We start from the raw sequence: 16,520 nt of genomic DNA, 5'->3' as shown, positions 1-16,520 counted from the left end.
CTACTCTGTGCCATTGGTCTATGTGTCTTTGTTTTACAAAATACCACACCATCTTTATTGCTGTTGCTTCATATTAAATGTTGTCAGAAGTGAGAGGCCTCCAAATTCTTAGGTTGTTTTCCAAACTGAATTGTCTATTTCCCTTGCCTTTCCAAATAAACTGCTTCCAATTTTCACACACAAAATCCTAAAAGGAATATGATTAGGATTACACTAAAGCCAAAGATCACTTTGGAGGGAATTAATATCTTGACAAATTGTGTCTTTCAATCCTTAAACACTATATAATTCTCCATTTATTTAATTTTTTAAAAGATTTATTTATTTGAGAGAGAGAGAGAGTAGAAGTAGGGAGAGAGAGAGAGGGAGAGAATCTCAAGCACACTCCCCACTGAGTGTGGAGACTGGCATGGAGCTCGATCTCACAACCCTGAAATCATGAACTGAGCTGAAATCAAGAGTCAGATGCTTAACCTACTGAGCTAGCTAAATGCCCCTCCATTTATTTAATTTCTAAAGAGTTTTCTCATACTTGGTTGTGATCTCCAAATTTGCATGTGTTCTGTCTCTACTTTTATTTGAATTTTCAATTCAAATAATATTCTCAAATCTCTTGAGACTTTTTCTTTGATCCATAGGTAATTTAGAAGTTTGTTAACTTCTAAATATCGGGGATATTTCATATATTTTTCTGTTACTCATTTAAAATTTAATCTGATTGATAGAAAAACACTTTGGGGGCACCTGGGTGGCTCAGCTGTTAAGCGTCTGCCTTCGGCTCAGGTCATGATCCCAGGGTCCTGGGATCGAGGCCCGCATCAGGCTCCCTGCTCCGTGGGAAGCCTGCTTCTCCCTCTCCCACTCCCCCCTGCTTGTGTTCCCTCTCTCAGTGTGTCTTTCTCTGCCAAATAAATAAATAAAATCTTTAAAAAAAACAACACTTTGCATAATTTCAATTCTTATAAATTTGTCAAGGTTTGTTTTATGCCCCAGAGAATATGGGCTATAATAATGAATATTCCATGCATTCTTGAAAAGAATATGTGTCTCCTATTGTTTGGTGGTTGGTAGTAATGTTCAAATCTCCTATATATGGATCTTCCTCAACTTACAATGAGGTTATAACTTGATAATTTAATCATAAATTAAAAAAAAAAATTATAAGTAGAAAATACACCTAACCTACCAAACATCATAAATTAGCCTTGCCTACCTTAAACATGCTCAGAACATTTACATTAGCGTACTGTTGGGCATAATCATTTAATAGAAAGTCTATTTTACAATAATGTATTGAATATCCCAGGTACTTTATTAAATACAATACTGGAAGTGAAAAAAACAGAATTGTTGTATGGATACAGACTGGTTTTCTTATCATTTGTTTGCCCTCATAATCACTGAGAGCTTCTACTAATTGACATCACCCAGCATCATGAGTATCATCTGCATAACATTAGCCTGGGAAAATACCAAAATTTAAAATTCTAAGTATGGTTTCTACTGAATGTGTATTGCTTTCACACTGGGTAAAGTCAAAACATTGTCAAGTCAGACTGTCATAGGTTGGGAACTATCCCTGAGATTTTCTATTTATTCTGTTGTTTAATGAGAGTAGAATATTGACTTTTCAACTATGATTGTGGATTTGTCTATTTCTCCTTTCAGTTCCATTTTTTTGTATTTCATGTATTTTAAAACTCTGTTGTTAGGTGCATAAACATTGAAAATTGCCATGTCATCTCAATGAACTCACCACATTATCATTATATAATGGCTCTGCTTATCCCTGGCAATATTTCTTATTCTGAAGTCTACTTTATTTGACAATATATCCATGTCTGCTTTCTTTTGATTAGTGTTTGAATAGTATGCCTTTTGCATATTTTACTTTTAATGTGCCCATATCTTGATATGTAGAATGTTTCTTGTAGATAGCATATAGTTAGATCCTGATTTTAAACTGAATCAATTTCTGTATTTTAGACCATTTATACTTAGAGGTTTTAAGCCATTTATATTTAATTATTGATATGGTTATATTTATATTTTTCATCATGCTAGTTGTTTCTATCTGATCTGTCCTTTTTTTATTATTTATTTTGTTCTTATATCATATTTGCTTTTACTGAAATTGAGCTCATTCTTTACTCCTTCCCTCCATGTTTTTGGTATATGGTGTCACACTTTATCCTTTTATTTTGTAAGTCTGTTGACTGATTTTTATCTATATATTTATTTTTATTGCTTTTATGCTTCCTACTTTCCTTACTTTTGTTTTTCTTCTTTCCTTTCCCCTCAAAGAGTCCCGTTTAACTTTTCTTATAGAATTGGTTAGTGGTCATGAACTCCTTTAGCTTTTGTTTTTCTGAGAAACTTTTTATCTCTCCTCCTATTCTGAATGACAGCCTTGCTGGATAGAATATTCTTGGCTGTGGATTTTTTTTTCCTTTTGGCGCTTTGAATATATTATGCCACTTTCTTCCGGCCTGCCAAGTTTCTTCTAAAAAATCCACAGATAGTCTTATGGGGTTTCCCTTGTTTGTAACTCTCTTCTTTTGCTGCTTTTAAAATTCTCTCTTTATCACTACTTCATGTCATTTTAATTACTCTATGTCAGTGTGGACCTCCTTGTGTTGATTTTGTTGGGGGATCTCTGTGCCAGTTGGACCTGGATATCTGTTTCCTTCCCCAGATTTAGGAAGTTTTCAGCTATTATTTCTTCAAGTATATTTTCTTCCCCCTTTCCTCTCTTCTTCTGGGATCCCTATAATGCAAATGTTATTATGCTTGATATAGTCACTAAGTTTTCTAAGTCTATTCTCAATTTGCATATTTTTACCTCTCACATGCTCAGCTTGATTACTTTCCATTACTCTGTCTTCCATATCACTAATTTATTCTTCTGCTTCCTCTAGCCAGCTATTTATGCCATCTAGTATATTTTTAATTTCACCTGTGTTCTTCATCTCTAATTGGTTCTTTTTTATGTTTTCAATCTCTTTGTTAAGGGTCTCACTGAAATCCTCCACTCTGTTGCTGTACATCCTCGGGCTGTTTATCATGCTGTCCCTTTAAGGGTAGGGACTCAGCTTCCTCTTGACCTCTGGGTTGTCTGAGAGCTGAGCCCTCTGATTTTCTTAAGTTCCAGGCTTTAAGTCTCACTGGTTGTAAGCACTCACAAAATTCAGGCCCTCTAGTTTTCAAAGCCAACTGTTATAGGGACTCATCTTCCCCACGCAGTCTCCCTGGTGTGATAGTCTGTTTCTCTCCCTTGTCTGTGCCTGCAGCCTCCTCCCTCCTGACCCAGCAGATGACCACAGTTTTGCTTCCTACTATGTATCCACCCTTCCTACCCTCTTCAGTGTGGCCTCTTCTCTACATTAGCTGTGAAGTTTGTTCTGCCAGACTTTGGGTCATTTTGGGGGTTATTTACACTGATGTGAATGTTACCTAGTTGTATCCATGGGATGAAGTGAGTTTAGGGTCCTCTTACTTTGCTGTCTTGGCCACCCTCCCCTCTACTGTAATTTGTATCTTTGTTTTTCTATATGTAATGTGTCTTTTTTCTATGGTGGCCTTCAAGATGTTCTCTACCTTTCATTTTCAGCAGTCTGAATACAATATGTTTAGAGTTTCATTGTTGTTGCATTTATCCTTTTTATGGTACTATGAATTTTGAGAGTTTAATGTCCATCATTTTTTTAAAAATTCATGACCATTATCTCTTCAAATATTTTTTCTGTCACCATTACTCTTTTGCTATGGATCTTCAATTGTATATATATATTAGATTGTTTGATATTGTCCCACAGTTCTTGTATGGTTAGCTCTTTTTCATTTTGTTTTAAATTTTGTTTGCATTGTTTTCTTATGTCTTTTAGTTCTGATAACTTTTTTGTTTGTTTGTTTGTTTTTAAGGTTTTATTTATTTATTTGAGAGAGAAAGAGAGAGAGTGCCTGAATGGGGAGGAGGGACAGAGGGAGAGGGAGAAGCAGACTCCCCCCTGAACAGGGAGCCCAACATGGGGCTCAATCCCAGGATCCATAAGATCATGACCTGAACAGAAGGCAGATGCTTAACCAATTGAGCCACCCAGGCACCCTTGATAACTTGTAGTAACATATCTCCAAATCCATTTATTATTTTTTAGCTGTCTTAAGTCTATTTATGAGCCATCAAAGGAATGATTTATTTCTGATACTTTATTAAATTTTAACATTTTCATTTGATACTTTCTTATAATTTCCATCTCTTCTGAAACTCTCAATTTATCCATGTTGTTTATATTAGCCAATTAATCACCATTATTTTAAAGACCTTGTCTAATAATTCCTGAACCTGGGTCATTTTGGTGTCTTATTATGTTTATTATTTTGGTTCTTGATTGACACTTTTTTTAACCTTGATTTTTTGTGTGTATTTAATTTCTTATTAAATCTTCAATATCACTTGTAATACAGTAGAGACTTAAATAAATTATAATTATGCCTGAAAATAGGCATACTTCTTCTTTCATGCAGTCACTGTGGTGGTTTACATCAGTTTAGTCTGGAGCTTAGCTGAAATGAAGTTATTTTGTTGCTATGCTTTAAATTCTGCTAGCAAAATTGGCTGCCATTGCCTTGAGTTTATGATGGAGGCTGGCATGTTGGAGTATACTAGTGTTTTATAGCCAGTTTTCACTTCTATCTGTATGTCTTTACCATAAAATGTCTTTATGCCCTTGCCCCTCTGGAGGTAAAAAAAAAAAGGCATTCATTGCTTGTCATTTGAATGATTACTAGATTTGTGGTGGGTTGCAGATACAGTTGTTTTTCTAATCTAGGAACAGTCTTAGGGAGGATTTGAATGCCTGGACCTTGGGGATAGGGCTTATTCATTGTTTCTGCCCTGCTTCCTGTGGCAGCCAAATATTGCCTTTTTTTCTGCCTTTATGTTTTTATTGTGCAGGAGAAAGTTTTTCACATCTCCCACAATAGTAGCAGATTTCTAATGGTATTGGTTTAGGATAATGTGTCTAGGACTATATCCTTTCCCCTGTCTTCATCTCTTGGGAAGATTTCTTTTTATCACCCTCCACTTCTACACTCTGGCAGTCACAATCAATCTTTTCCTTTGAGGGTGAGAAGGCTTGCTGTCAGTTCCCCAGTATTTTAAGGCTTTTGCTTTGTGTGAGAGTTGGGTCCAGATGGACAGAGGTTTTGTGCCTTTCAGTTAGCAGCTTCTAATCATCTCCTATACACCATCATCATAGAGGGAAGTTCTAGTCTCTTACACTGCTTCCACCCAATCTTTCTTCTGAGCACCTTAAGGAGTTTCATGGAAAATAGCCCATGGGTGAGGGTGAACTCTCCTTGTGTTTGGAGTTCTGTTGAGTTTTAAATTTTCATCTTTATTAATATTTCCCTGAATTTGAACACATGATGTTCTGGAATAGATACCAGTTTCTTTCTTTCTTTTTTTTTTAAGATTTTATTTATTTATTTATTTATTTATTTATTTATTTATTTATTTGACAGAGAGAGAGAGAGCAAACACACACATGTGAACACAAGCAGGCAGAATGGCAGGCAGAGGGAGAGGGAGAAGCAAACTCTCCACCAAGCAGGGAGCCCAACACCAGGCTAGATCCCAGGAGCCTGGGATCATGACTTGAGCTGACATCAGATGCTTAACCGGCTGAGCCATCCAGGTGCCCTGACACCAGTTTCTTAATAAGTACCTTATAATAAATAATGTACTAGCCCTGCTTTCTATAGACAATATCCCTGGTGTGGTAAGATGAAAGCCAGATGGGAAACACTCCTAGATAACTAGCCAAACACTTCATATATGCAAGGTGGAGAATGACAGACTATCTCCATTTATATGCAGTAAGAGACAGGAGTCCCTTTTTCCTCCCCAAAAAGAGAGAATTAAAAAAAAAAAAAAGCAAGCTTTTGCCACTTCAAGATGAAATAGAAAAAAATCTTGGATTCTTACTCTTACCTTGTGGAATGTAAATACATTTTTTCATGGGCCAGATAAGCCCCAGATGTCTCTAGCTTTCCTAATAGAAAGATATATCTGATATTTATATAATATACTATTAGAAAAGTAAATACCTAGGGAACAAGCACTTTAGTCTTCCTGGCACCTTCAGGCTTAACCTAGTGACCAGTCCAGGCTATAACCATTTGTCTTTATGAGAAATATGAGATGTTTTATTATCCTTTTGGATGAGAACAATAAACTAGAAAAATGGTTACTGGCTTAATTCTAGTGGTATAGGAAAAGTAAAATGCTCCCAGGGGAAGTGAAAGCAATATTTCCTATCTTTACATCATATTTCCCTGTCTCAGAAGAGTAAGGTGTTTTTACAGAACCACTGAGAAAGAACATGAAAGTTTCATTTCTGAACAGGCTGTCACTGGTTCCATACTACCATACTAACCCATTTGGACTTTAACATATTTTTAATTGGTTATCTCATTTTTTTCTTACCTATTTGTGGGGTTGATGCCAACTAGTCTATGCTCTGTCACAGATGTACCAGACTACATGTTTCATTTCTCCTTGGAGATGTCTGTTCCTTTTTTGACAGGTTACTTGGTTGCTCTGAAAACTAGATCTCTGATGGGTTCAATTAAAGTTCTAATTTTGTACTATCCTCAAATTTTTCTCATTGTTAGGTCAAGTGCTGTACTTTTCTTCTTTTTCTTTTCTTTTTTCAATTCTTTTTAGCTTCTATCTTCAGTGGAAGCAGATATATATCTAGTACTTACTCTTTGGTGTTTGGCTTCTTTTGCTCAATTATGTTTATGAAATTTATACATGTTATTTCATAGGGTAGAAGTCCATTCTTTTTTATTACCAGTATTACAAAGTATTCTGTATGATTTTATAATTTATTTATGTATTCTACAGTTGAAGGATGTTTGAATAGTATCCCATTTAGAGCTATTATAAAAAAAGCTGCTATGAATATTTTTATGCAGATTTTTTTGTGGAAACATACTCACAAATTTTGCAATGAAACTGCCCTGACATAGGGAGATACATGTTCACCTTTAGTAAGTAATCTAATTTTAAAAAGTGATAATAGAAATTTACATACTTAATGCAAAGAGTGACAGTTTCAGTTTTTTAATTCTTGCCAACATTGATATTGTTGGCCTTTTAAGAGTTAATGTTAATTATTAATATTAATTATTACTCAGTAATAATTGTGAAATTGTCTGTTTGAGTTTGTGAATTGATTATAGAGTTAGAACTGGAATAAAATTTTGTTCCAGTTTATAAATTCTAATTCAGTTGTTCTTTCTTTTTCTTTCTTTTTTTTTTTTTTTTGGCACCTTGTACTACCCAATATTACCTTTGACATAGTCAGTTGAGAGAGATGAAGTGAGTCAATCTGGCTTCTTTTAGTGCTTATATTTTTAAAAGATGAGGAAGGGTTTAGAATAACAAATGAACATAGAAAATAAAATATGCAGACTGGTTCTGAATTTTAAACTGTTTCTTCATTTCTATAAATATAATATAGAAATTATATTTATATTTATAATGTAATTCCAGTTCGTGTCATCCAATAATACTTCCCAAATAGGATATGAATTTTTACTTGGAGGGAGTTATTCAGAGTATGTATATGTGCTCTGCACATAGTTGAAAAAAAGTCTTTTTAAAGTTAATGTGTCAAGGTTGCACCAACATAATTTTTAGAAAGCAGGTAAAAATTGATTAGCTTTCCCTTTTTAATGGGTTTGTCATGTAACTAAGCTATTGGTTTGAGCTTATGTGTGGCAGTTACCTTCTTATCAGTGCAAGAATAAGATGCAAATATTTGAATTTAATCACATGAATTTTTTTTTTCTGATTTCATATCCAATACTATAGCACAGAGAAATAAAAAATACATAAATAAATATTTTTCTTTAGTTTAAAGATTGGTCAAGTATACACAAAACATACTATATTATATGTAATAGGAGAAAAGAAAAATCAGTTAACCTATCAAAAGGAAAGCAGTCTCCAAGCTAAGGTATGTTTGGATTCTTTCTCCATATTAGTAATAGCAAGCTGTCCTTCATGTCAAGGATTCATCAGACAAATGATAAATGCCTGATATTTGGTGAATTTGACATTTCAAAAGGAAAAAAATAGAAATCTTAGGGCCTTGTTTTAGTTTCAAGGATTGAGAAAACATGCACAAAATACATCCCCTGACTAATCATAGCTTGTTATTAACTGAAAGTGCATAGATAAAACATTGGTTACATTGTGACGAATCACATGAAGTGCATGATAGGAAAGCCAAGAACAATAATCCATGTTAATATATATCTCTTTTCAAACTTTATCCCATATTTTAACATCATAAGAAAAAAGAACATTGTTTTCCAAAGTAATAGTACTTAATCATTAGATAGTGATATGTCGCATGTAAAAAATTAATCTACATATATATAAGATTACATATATAATCTTGTCATAACTTCCCAATATGTTAATGTGAGCAGCTCATCCTACTGCAGTTAATACAAAATTCACCCTCCATTTTACCATTTTGCAAGAGGCTTTAAAATTTAAAAAATAAAATACCTATTTAGAAGACACAAAAGAAATGTGTGGTCTATTGAAAGAGAGATAGGATAAGTGATCAGCTTTAAAATAATTAGGAAGGGTAACCCAAGCTCAGAGGAAAGGCTTGGGGAGTCAGGAACAACTAGAAGCCAAAATGAAGGTGAATATTCTGAGCCAGAACCCGGACAACTATGTCCGCGAAACTGAGCTGGACTAACAAAGAGTTCAAAGAAACTATGATCCTATCTTACATCCTTTTCACAAGAATATGTAAGAGCTTTAAATGCTACCAAACTGGAACAGGTATTTGCAAAATCATTCCTTGCTTCTCTGGATGGTCACTGAGATGGAGTCAATTGCTTGGCAAAACATCCAAAGATCCTGGTTACTGTCGTTTCTGGGGCATGTGATGGAGAAGTTAGAATTTGGAACTTGACTAAATGAAAATATATCCATACAATACAAGCACATGAAGATTTTGTACGAGGAATATGTACTCGCTTTTGTGGGACTTCTTTTTTTACTGTTGGAGATGATAAAACTGTGAAGCAGTGGAAAATGGATGGACCAGGCTATGGAGAAGAGGAGGAACCATTGCATACAATATTAAGAAAAACAGTGTATATGGGAATTGATCATTACTGGAAAGAAGCTGTTTTTGCCACATGTGGACAGCAAGTAGACATTTAGGATGAACAAAGAACAAGTCCTATATGTTCAATGACTGGGGATTCGACAGTATATAAGTAGTGTTAAATTTAACCCAATTGCAACATTTCTCTTGGGAAGTTGTGCTTCTGACAGGAATAGAGTACTATATGATGTGAGGAAAGCGACTCCCCTGAAAAAGGTCATCTTAGGTATGAGAACAAATACAGTTTGTTGGAACCCTAAGGAAGCTTTCATTTTTACTGCAGCAAATGAAGATTACAACTTATATACTTTTGATATACATTCACAGGACACTCCTGTAATGGTACATATGGATCATGTATCTGCAGTGCTTGATGTGGATTACTCTCCCACTGGGAAAGAGTTTGTGTCTGCTAGTTTTGATAAATCTATTTGTATCTTTCCTGTAGACAAAAGTAGAAACAGGGAACATGCAGGGAACATGAAACATGTTATCTGTGTAAAATGAACTAACAGCAAATATATTATGTGTGGATCTGATGAAATGAACATTCGTCTATGGAAAGCTAATGCTTCTGAAAAATTGGGTGTGCTTACATCACGAGAAAAAGCAGCCAAAGATTATAACCAGAAGTTGAAGGAGAAATTTCAACATCATCCTCATATAAAATGCATTGCTCATCACCAGCATCTACCAAAATCTATCTACAGCCAGATCCAGGAACAGCACATCATGAAGGAAGCTCACCGACCAAAGGAGGTGAATCGTCTCAAACATGGCAAGCCTGGATCTGTGTCAATTGTGTCAGAGAAGAAGAAACACATAGTGGCACTTGTGAAATAATACTTGGTATTCCTATCAATCCTGATGTATAATTATTTGTTACATTTTGATGTGCAGACTCCAAATAAAGTACTAGCTCTAGAATAATAAAAATAAATAAAAATAAAATAATTGGAAAACAACAAAATAGAAAAAGAATACAGTAGACAATTTACCTTTGGGTAGTAAAATGGCACTCAAGGTCAGTGTTTGCAACAACAATTATTATTAAATAGGAAATATTTTAAATTTCTGCTTAATGACTTATGATCAGAACAATATCTGATAGTACATATTTTCACTTTTATTGACTAGTGTATGTATGTAAAAACATGGTAGTACAGGGGAAAAAAGAAAATCTATAATTTTCATAAAGTGTCAGAGTCATATTTAATTTATTAAAATATAAAATGGAAAAGAAATAACTAGGGATAGATTTGCAGTAACAATGAACTGAAGAGGATCATTCAGAAACTGTCAGCGAGTGAAAGATTTTTTGTTTCAGCATTAAACAAATACTCTGTTCAAGGAACAGTTCTAGGTGATGGGGAAATCATGAACAAGACAGACAGACCCCTGCTTGGAGTTCATATTCTTAAGGAGGGATGACAGATAATACACAGGCAAACAAGGAAAATACCATATAATCAGGACAGAGAAGTGTTTTACTAATCCAGTAGAGAAGTGAGGGAATATAGATATTGGACTGGATATCAGAAATACTTTTGAAATAAAATTGATAGGATTTTGTACATAGATATATACAAATTCAAATAAATAGGGTCACAGAATGTGGTATGTTCGTGCATATTTTATAGACACAAGTAAAGAGACATAATTGAGCCCTTAAATTCTGTTGTTTTCAAAGTTATTTATAACCTTCCCAAAGCTCTATAGACAGAGAAAACATGTGATACAACTTGTGAGGTGGTTCTTTGCATCTACCTAAGTATTTAGATGCTGCCTCACTTCATTGTCCAAACAAATGTCTTCATTATTCCAATAGAAAACTTGTTCATTGCGATCTTAATAAAGAGGGGTAGTGAGTTCTGTTTAGTACATGAAGTAAAAAGGAAAATATTAGGTAGAGCATTCTTAAGAGTCACTGCATGGTCAAATTCACAAAATTAGCCACATCATTAATTATTTGCTGATATCCCAACCATGCATCAATACTTTAATTTTCAAAAACCAACTAGGGGGGACTTATGATCATCTGAAGAGTGGCCCGTGTAGCAAATCATCTTTTCTCTTTCTCTTTTTCACCTTAATATCTACCTCTGCTTTCTTCCTATCTCTTTCACTCTTCCTCATATGTTTTTCTTCCTCTTTGTGTGTGTGAGTATGAGTATGTGTGTATCTCTCTCTTTACATCTCCTCTCTCCATTTTTATCTTTCTCTTCTTTCTCACCCCTTCTCTGTATTCCTTAATATCATTAAGTTCATGATTTTGATCATCCTATACTCATTTATTTCTTCACTTCCCATCCTGCCTCCTCTCAACTTCCATTTCTCATATACCCATCCTCTATGACATCCATGTATGTGTGTGGGTATAAATGCCCTTAGCTGTATTAATAAAGAAATGACATCTGACTCAATCATTGTGCAATAATTAAATACCCCAATGTATATAGTTCCTAATGTTTGTGCATGCAACATGTACAAATAACAAGTACAAACAATAAAAGTGCATGTATACACTTACTCAGCCATAGATGTTCTGCTTGATACTAACTTTTGTGTGAATGTTTATTTTTCATAGTGGTTTCTACAGTATCACTTGCTAATATATAATAATGGGAAAGTGAGCTACATATCTGAAGTAGTCACTTTGGCATTCCTAGAATGTGAGGTCTCATTCTACTTCCATTCCCATAATCCACTCATGTGCTTATATGAAACAACTATGTGATTTTTCTTTCATCTGAGTGTCGTATACCTGTCTCCATGACTCTTCCTGATGTCTTGTGCCCTTCTTTTTTCTATAAAGAATTATGTTTTATGTTTGTTGAACCTGAGTTTGCCTGAGGAATTTCATCACGGATGTTTATATAGGGAGATAATTGCCTTAATTCCATCCCTAGGAACAAGCAAGGCATCAAAGGTCCTGACCTGGAAGAGGTCACTCACTGAGAGGTTCTGGACAGGGAACAATTCCAGGCCACCCTCTGGTGGGCAGAAATGGAGCTAAGGAAAGGAGATTGTAGGAAACAAAGATAAATTTCAGAAGCAAATAAAATCTAAATTACCATCACTTCAGTAGGTAGAGGAGAAACTTCAGGAGTTTGTCAGATTACCATAGCAAGCCTGGTGTATCTATCTAGTAAAGCAATGACTCTGGGAAGCAAGCCTAGAGAGGTGCTGGAGGTGGAATGCAAAATCTGAATGCTCATTCACTGGTGTTCAGGATCCTCTGATCACCTTACCCATAAGTGGGAAGGGATTGGAAAGGACAATGAGCTTGTTTAGATGGAAGTACCATTTGCAAGGGAATAGACGCGTGATAAAAGTTTGCTTTATGACACCAATAGTGATGACAAAGAATGTCTCACATCACATCACTGTGAGTTACAGAGGGGTCAAAAAAGATCCTACTAACAAAACATGAAAGGCAACTATCAAAGTTCAAGTGAAATTTTACTTCAGCTGAAATAGAACAAGTAAATAAAAGTTGTCACCGGTCACCAGCTCAAATTCTGAGCAATTTCAACAGTCAAATATCTAGCATCAGCGAAGATAATGAAAACACTCTTACTTATATAGCACAGACATGTAGTACCAAATATTTGAAATCTTTATTTTGGAATTAAGAGAAAAATAAATTCCATCTGAGTGTACCTCTTAGCAATTACTAACAATAAAATTCTGTATTCTTACCTAAACTTCTAGACTTCAGGAAATAGTAGATAATTTGTTTGGAAATAACTGACTGCTAACTGAAATACAAAGTGTATGTAAAAATGCAATTAAAAAAATCATTTCCATGATACACATGTAGATGTAGATGAAAAATCTGGCCTGGTTTAACTGTTATTTAGGTTTTGTCAGCAATTCCTATGATCAGCTGTTAATCATAGAATTTTACTTAATTTTCTTTTAAAAACACACAGTATTTTTCATGGCATATTCTTTGTCATTCATGCCAAAGGAAAAAAAAACGAACAATTATGAACAGCAATAGGGAATGATTATAGTTTGTCCAACCACCACAGGACCTGGATATCTGCCAGTAACACAAAGAACTTTTCTACCTATGGCTTTCACCATGGGATCCCCAGTGCACTTTATGAGCCAAAGAAATATTGTGACACCCCATCCAATCATTCACGCCTGAGCCCTACTGGTGTACACATTTATGAGGGTGAAAATTGCACACTGGTGGACAATGCCTGATATGCGGAAAACACATTTGGACCAGTAGGCATTTAGACACCTGAAAAGCAAAAATTACCTAGTAAATGTTGTTGGGAAAGCTACTGCCTACATTTTAAGTAGAACTGATTCACATAAATACGAAACAGTCTCATTTCAAGTTATTGGTGTGCAATTTAAGAAGTTTAAGTCCTAAATGGTTTAGGACAAAAATCCTCATTTTTGATTTTAGCAGCTTTAAGTGCATGGACCATGTCTTTTGCTGACTGTAAATCCCTGTGGTGTAGAGATTGGCATCCAGGGTATAGTTAGCACAGGGTAGTTGATGAAACTAGATCTTCCTGTAGCTAAGACCTGATAAAAGTTTCAGGCTTTTGATTTTTGGATTTAACAGGAGAGGTTTCCTAATAAAGAATTGTAGCTCTGGGTAATTGTGAAAGTCTGGGATTGATGGTCATCAGGAAACAGTGTAAACTTTGTTGACATTTGGTTAATTTGATTTGAAGTTGGTGAATCAGTATGCAAATGTTCTCAATAGGCCAAAGTATAGAGCAAGAAATAGCTGTTATAAAGTTGTTTTTCCACTAACTTATTTCTCACCTATAAATGAAATATTATAGTTAAAATATGTATTAATGCAAAAGAAGAATCTATAGTCAAGTTTATTTTAATAAGAATACAAATATGAGAAAATTAATAGAAGAATGCTTACCTCTCTGCTTCTCAAACCTCTGATCCAACACTACTGCCTTCATTCATAAGAGATGATTGTTTTTTTAATTCACAGAGGTAATAGAATACACGGGACTAGAACTTTAACAACTTGCTGCTGTCCACAGACACTATAATCTTTTTAAAAACTTTCAAAATTGTGGTAAAATACATGCAACATAAAATTTACTGTCTTAGCCATTGTGCAGTTCAGTTATATTGGTACACTTGCATTATTGTGCAATTATCACCACCATCCATCTCCAAATTTCTTCTCATCTTGAAAAACTAAAACTCTACCCATTAGATGGTAATGCCCCACTACCACCTTTCTCAGTCTCTGGCAATTGCAATTCTATTTTCTGACTCTCTGAATTTGTCTACTACAGGTATCTCATATAAGTGGAATCATAGAATACCAGCTCATTTCATTTAGCACAAGATTTTCAAAATTCATTCAGGATGTAGCATGTGTCAGATTTTTCTTCCTTTCTAAGGCTGAGTTGTAGGTATATAGCCCTTTTGTTTATTCATCACCTACTGTGGAACATGTTTTTCTTCCACCTTTTGGCTATTGTGATTAATGCTTCTATAAACATTGGTGTACAAAATATCTGTTCAAGACTCTGTTTTCAATTCTTTGGGATATGTGCCCAGAAGTGGAATTTCAAGATCATAAGGTACTTCTCTTTTTAATATTTTTGAGGGAACTGCCATATTATTTTCCATTGCAGATGCATAATTTTATATAACCATCAACAGTGTATAAGGATTCCAATTTCTACACATCCTCCCAAACATTTTTGATTTTCCATTTCATAGTAACCATTATTATAGGTGTGAGGTGGAATCTCATTGTGATTTTGATTTGCATTTCCCTAATGATGTTAAACATCTTGTTTCACATACTTACTGGTTTGTATAATCCCACAATCCTAAATATATGCCCAACTATCCTTTCAATTGTTAATGTTGTTTTATTTCAGTTGTAATATTGTAATAATAACAATAAACATATTTTGGAAGTTTACTATGTAACAGACATGGTTTGAATGCATTATTAAGTATTGGCCCACTTGGTCTTTCAAAAAACCCTTTGAAGTAAATATCATTTTACTCACTTTTCAAATAAAGAAACTGGAACACAGGCAGATTAAATTATTTAAACCAGGTCACACAGCTCATAAATCTTGTAAGTATGGATTACAGGTTCTAAGCCATTGAGCTGTCCCTCTTACTGGCTTTGGTTCATTCCTTTACTTGAGTTTAGAATCCCATCTTTTCACACATATGTAGGCTATTAATTCATAAATTATTTCTTTTCTCTTTTTTTTAAATATTTTACTGGTACCTTGTATCACCTACTACTGGTACCATACATTTAAGTATAGGCAATTTTATCTCATTTTACCTTATTTTAACTTAACTCACCTTACCTCACTTAATCTTATCAAAACTAAAAACCTTCTCTGATCCTATACTTAATTGCAACCCATTTAAACTTCTCTTCATAATCATATTCCTTTGTTTACTGTTATTTTCTTCACCTCCCAATTTCCCATCAACTCACTGCATTCTGGTTTCTATATCTACCAGTCCTCTGACACTGATTTCAATGAAATCTCCTCTTTGCTTAATATAGTGGGCATTTTTCATCTTTTGTGAACTTTTAGCAGCATTTGACCCTCTAATTGCTCCTTCCTGAAATTCTTGGCTCAGATGAGGATGCACTCCTCGGTTTCCTCCCACTTCTCTGACAGACTTTTCAGTCTCCATTTCATCTTTTTTTTTTTTTTTTTCCGTGCTTATCCCTTAAATGTTGAAGTTCTTTTTCTTTTTTTTTCATTATGTTCAGTTAGCCACTGTATAGTACATCATTAGTTTTTGATGTAGTGTTCAATGATTCATTAGTTGCGTATAACACTCAGTGCTCATCACAACACATGCCCTCCTTAATACCCATCACCTTCTTATCCCATCCCCCAACTCCCTCCCCTCTGAAACCCTCAGTTTGTTTCCCCAGGGGTCCATAGATTCTCATGGTTCATCTCCCTCTCTGATTTCTCCCCCTTCAGAAAATGCTGAAGTTCTTCAGTGTTTGCCCTTTCTAGTCAGTCTTGTGTCTTCCTATGCCATTTCTCTGCGACTCATATGAACCTCAGGCCATGTATCTTACTGCTCACTGGTCTCCCTTTTGCTTGTCCTTCAATATTTATAATATTTTCTCCAAAAACCATTTATCCTTTCTCTGTTTCCTATCTAATTAATTTTAAAAATTATCTACACAATTGCTGAAGCTTGAACTCAATCCTATCTTTTTCTCAACCCCTAACTTTAATCAGTCATCAGTTTCTACTAATTTACTCTACTAGGTAATTCTCCTATCTGTCCATCTTCTGCAGAAAGGAG

General features: G+C 34.7%; 1 pseudogene; it reads left to right on the top strand.

Moving 5' to 3' along the window:
- Positions 1-8,723: 8,723 nt before the first annotated feature.
- Positions 8,724-10,265, top strand: LOC102725848 (DDB1- and CUL4-associated factor 13 pseudogene; annotated as a pseudogene).
- Positions 10,266-16,520: the final 6,255 nt, after the last annotated feature.

This window comes from Leptonychotes weddellii, chromosome 2, assembly GCF_054177405.1.
Source record: "Leptonychotes weddellii isolate Sample4059 chromosome 2, ASM5417740v2, whole genome shotgun sequence".
In the NCBI taxonomy this organism is placed as follows: Eukaryota; Metazoa; Chordata; class Mammalia; order Carnivora; family Phocidae; genus Leptonychotes; species Leptonychotes weddellii.
This window is presented reverse-complemented; position numbering and strand designations above follow the sequence as displayed.